The sequence below is a fragment of the Octopus bimaculoides genome, chromosome 1, assembly GCF_001194135.2.
Source record: "Octopus bimaculoides isolate UCB-OBI-ISO-001 chromosome 1, ASM119413v2, whole genome shotgun sequence".
Taxonomy (NCBI): domain Eukaryota; kingdom Metazoa; phylum Mollusca; class Cephalopoda; order Octopoda; family Octopodidae; genus Octopus; species Octopus bimaculoides.
This window is the reverse complement of record NC_068981.1, coordinates 25,648,589-25,653,588: the sequence shown is the minus strand read 5'-3', so window position 1 is coordinate 25,653,588 and position 5,000 is coordinate 25,648,589. Positions and strand designations below refer to the sequence as shown.

Here is a 5,000-nt window from a genome sequence, read left to right as displayed (position 1 = left end):
TAGGGCAGCGGACTTGCAGTCATAGGATCGCGGTTTCGATTCCCAGACCAGGCGTTGTGAGTGTTTATTGAGCGAAAACACCTAATGCACCACGAGGCTCCGGCAGGGGATGGTGGCGAACCCTGCTGTACTCTTCCACCACAACTTTCTCTCACTCTTTTTTCCTGTTTCTGTTGTACCTGTGTTTCAAAGGGCCAGCCTTGTCACACTGTGTCATGCTGAATATCTCTGAGAACTACGTTAAGGGTACACCTGTCTGTAGAGTGCTCAGCCACTTGCACGTTAATTTCACGAGCAGGCTGTTCCGTTGATCGGATCAACTGGAACCCTCGACGTCGCAAGCGACTGAGTGCCAACACAATGTATGTATGTATGCATGCATGTATGTCGTTATTCAGTTTATTTATTTATTTATGTGTATATATCATTATTCAGTTTATGTGTGTATGTATGTATGCTTAAGTATATAGGAACGCTATGAAAGAATCTGAAGAAAACTCAAAGCACTTAATATTAAATATATCTAATAATGTAATCCTCTATAGTAGATATGTATAATACAATGTTATCGAGTCCCCTCTTAGTTCTTACTATTACTGTATATCGAACAAGTATCAATTTATCTATCGTTCAATATGCCATACATGCATCTATAAAAGCTTCTGTGTTATTGTATGTGAAATTTTATAAGCATACCTATATGTACGTACATGTGTGTGTGTGTGTGTGTGTGTGTGTGTGTGTGTGTGTGTGTGTGTGTGTGTGTGTGTGTACAGGGTGCAATGAATAAATTGTTGTCTAAATTTGGCAAAAATGAAAATAACACTGACATCTCATTTTAACAGATATATTTACTAAAATTACATAAAAATATGTTGAAATACTAAAGAGTAGATTTATTCAATAAAATCGCCATTGGCTTCAACCACCGCCTCCAGACGACTTCGGAATCTACTGCAACTATTCTGGACGGTCTCCTTGTTTAAGTTGGTGAATGCTGCCATAATCCTTGCCTTCAGTTCATCTTTGGTGTTACAAGGAGTTTAGTTGGTCTTTCGCTCAACTGTACCCCACACGTAATAATCAAAGGCGGGTTGCAGTCTGGAGAGTTAGTTGGCCAGATGTTAGGGGTGATGTGGTCGCAGAAATTGTCTGACAGCCATGATTGGGTTCTCTTGCTTGTGTGGTATGGTGCAGAGTCCTGCTGTCTGATAAAGGGTCTTTCAGCAGCCACCCTCTTGACCCAGAGCAGAACTACCTCCTCCAGACACTTGAGTGTGAGGCTGTGTGGGAAGGTGAATGGAGGCATAACGTCGCCATCACCGGTGATCACTTCAAATACCATGATGTTGACTGGACGTTTGATCTTTATCACTCTCGGTACACGGCCTCAGATTGCACTGTCCTCAGACTGACAGCCAGACACTCTGAAATGTTCCCATTGGAGCTGTACAGCATGTCGTTTCGAAATTACTGGCAAAGCGAATTGCGCCATAACGCTGTTTTTCTCACAGATGGTCCCCAACTGACCCTACTATACTCGACAGAATCAGAAACAAACTATGCCCTTGCGCAAAATTAGAAATATAGAATGGAGAAAATTTACCCATCGGAGACTGTGTATACATGTATGTGTGTGTGTATACGCATATACATACGTACATACATATAGATTATGCATACACACTCATTTATATACGAAGGGCTTCTTTCAGTTTCCGTCTACCAAATCCACTCACAACGCTTTGTTCGGCCCGTGGCTATACTTTCGAAAGGTGCCACGCAGTGTGACTGACCCGGGACTATGTGGTTAGATAAAAGCTTGTTACCACACAGCCACGCTGCGCTTATATATAAGAAATGTTTATATCTACGCATGTGTGTATTTGCTCTATCTCAACGCTCGACCACCTGTGTAGGTTCGTTTACATCCCTGCAACATAGCGGTTCCGCAAAGAAACTGATAGAACAAGTATCACTGTTGCAAAAACAATAATGAGGCCGACTTGTCTGACTTCAAATGTGTACCCCGCCATGGTGGCAGTCAAGTAACTGAAAGAAGTAAAATATGATATAAAGATTATGTATGTGTGTGTGTGTGTGTGTGTGTGTGTGTGTCTGTCTGTCTATCTGTCTGTCTCTCTGTTTGTGTGAGTGTGTGTGTGTGTGTGTGTGTGTATGTATGTATATATATATATATGTATGTATGTATGTATGTAAGGACTGTATATTCATATACACATGTACATAAAATTCATATATTTTTTATATCTTTACTTTAAAATCTACCCTACCCCAAATTGTTATTTGCTAAATATGTTTTTGTATATCTTATATATATTTATACATTTTGTAACAATAATTTATATGTTTGGAGAATTTTGAATACTGTACTGGCAATTGTGATACTATATATTTGTGTTATACGTGCAGAGGTTTCCAGAAGGCTTAATACTTAACCACAGTATCATGAGAAACAATTCTGTGTATCATATTTCATTACATTTATAGGAAATTTTACATTTTAAGATACATAAAAATCTTTACTGAATGCTCAAGTGTTATTGTTTGTTCTGCTTTTAACTTTTCTCATTCCAATATTGCATGCACGTATTGAATTGCTGAATGGATAAACATGAATTTATGTTATAGATTGCAATATAAAGTCGAAGTTACACAACTTACCCATGTGTGTTTCTCACGACAGTGATTAAAAGAAAGGAAATCCGCTCAAAGCGCATATCTGTTTTTGCAGCGGTACTCATGTTGAAACCTTCAAACTTTTATTCATGCACAAACATGCACCACATATGTTTGAATGAGAGAGTGCACGCGTGTGTGCGTGTCTGTGTGTGTGTGTACAACGTTAATCTCTACCCTCATCAGAGGATCAGTAAGTTATGGATTTCAACTGAAAACTGTCAGAAAGTGGCGACTACGGAAATCCTGAGGAAAATCTTCGGAAAATAAAGAATATATTGTTTTTACATAGAAAGTAGAAACACTGTTATTCTTATTAGATGAAATTGCTGAGGCAGTATTTCATGATCAACAATCGAAGAGTTATTTCCCGTCGCAGAGTAAAAGTTTGGTTTGAAAATCCATTATAGGCGTAAGAAAAGTGAAAGATAGAGAGGCAGAGAGAGGAGAGGAGACAGAAAGAGTGAGAGAGAGAGAGGGAAAGACTGAGAGACAGACAGACAGTGAAGCTGCGAGAAATATGATGTGGATGATAGCATGAAACTACAGTACACAGCTTCTGACACGAGACCACTACACCGTAGGGTTTCGACTTCTTTATGGTCATTCACAATTAGGGATATTCGTGTGCTATGTATAGCTGATGTTCCCTCCAGCTCGCAGTGTATAGAAAATAAGTGACATACAATCACTGAACTTGCAACAAGCAAACTAGCTAGGTGAGAAAACCCTATAAGAGATGAAAGCAGTATTTATACTGCGAAGTTTTGTTAAACGCAAGCTAAACACAGGTGTCCCCTAGAAATCGACGAAACTGCAATTTTGAGCTCAGAGGATGCCTCCCCCAGTTAGTTATTCAATGCAATCTACACTCGATATATATTGCAAACGGGTAGAGAACCCTCTACTATGTTAGCTCTGATACCACCAGACCGTAAGATGTCGACCTCTTTATGGTCATCGTCGGAGATGGATACTCGTCTGCTTGACATAGCAGTAGTTCACTCCAGTTGACAATGTATAGAAAATAAGTGACATGCCGTCACAAATCATGCAACAAGCAAACTAGCTAATTTAGCAAAGTAGCTAAAGGAAAACAGTAGTTATAGAGATTTTTGAGCTATATATACATAGAGACATAGACACAGAAACAGACACACACAGACACACACACACATATACACTGATATATAATTACATAGATACAATTACAGCAAAAAAGGGTGTGGATAGCACACCAACATACTGGAAGTAGATACTAATACTTCTATAAACCACATATTATTTTACTCCGTTAGCACAGGTTGAAAGCGGGTTAGTGAATCAATCAAATTTTTTAAAGGGTTACTCATAGATCGATTTCTGATTGATTCACTAGCCCGCTTTCAACCTGTGCTAACGTAGTTAAATAATATGTGGTTTGTAGAGCTATTAACTATTTCCAGTATGTTGGTATGCCTATCCACACCTTTTCTGCTATAATTATATCTATATAATTATATATCAGTATAAATATTTTCCTAAATGGTGTTAACACGCTGGCCATTTGATACAATCATTAAATCGTTTTATCCAACATTAATTAATTACACACACACACACACACACACACACACACACACACACATATATGTATAAGGAAAATAAGGCAAGGTAGAAAATGCTAAATGCTAAACAATTTTATCATTAAGAACGTTTTAGTACCGGTTTCAAACGCAGTTTTTTAGTACCGGTTTCAAATGCAGTCTTTCATTCCAATTCACTTCATCAGAAATTGCATAAACAGAGAGAGTGGACGAATATGATAGGCTGCATTTGACGAATCGCGGCGCTTGATGTTGCTGCCGTCATCACCGTTTCTTGCTGCAAGGTAGGATCATTCGGAACTCTTGGCAAGAAGAGATCCAGTTTCCTTTGAGTAACCCTACATCCACCACCTGTAGGCCTCTCAGGAATTTTGGGAGAATATGGAAGAGCTGTTAGCTCTTCAAACACAAGCCGCTGCAGTATCTGCTCCTGTATCTTGATGGGAATGTTGGAATTTTTGGTACTTTGCTGTTTGTGTAACTTTCGATGCTAAAGTTTAGTACAAGATATTCCACACACACACACACACACACACACACACACACATACACACACACACACATATATATATATGCGTGGCTGTGTAGTAAGAAACTTGCTTCCAACCACATTGCTCCAGGTTCAGTTTCAATACGTGGCATATTGGGCAAGTGACTTCTACTATAACCTCGGGCCGACCAAAGCCTTGTGAGTTTATTTGGTAGATGCAAACT

The 5,000-nt window shown here is 39.0% G+C and overlaps 1 protein-coding gene across 2 annotated transcripts in view; it reads left to right on the top strand.

Moving 5' to 3' along the window:
- The window catches only part of LOC106868531 (interleukin 17-like protein), a 64,565-nt gene that overhangs the window by 18,449 nt on the left and 41,116 nt on the right, over positions 1-5,000 (top strand). Inside the window, exon 2 of one of the 2 annotated variants that reach the window (XM_014913834.2) lies at positions 1-2,551. This exon is cut by the window's left edge and continues 642 nt beyond it. The exons of the other annotated variant lie outside the window; for it this stretch is intronic. The gene's annotated coding sequence lies outside the window, so the exon portion shown is untranslated. Of the gene's footprint in view, positions 2,552-5,000 lie in introns of those variants that run through there. 2 annotated transcript variants of the gene reach the window in all.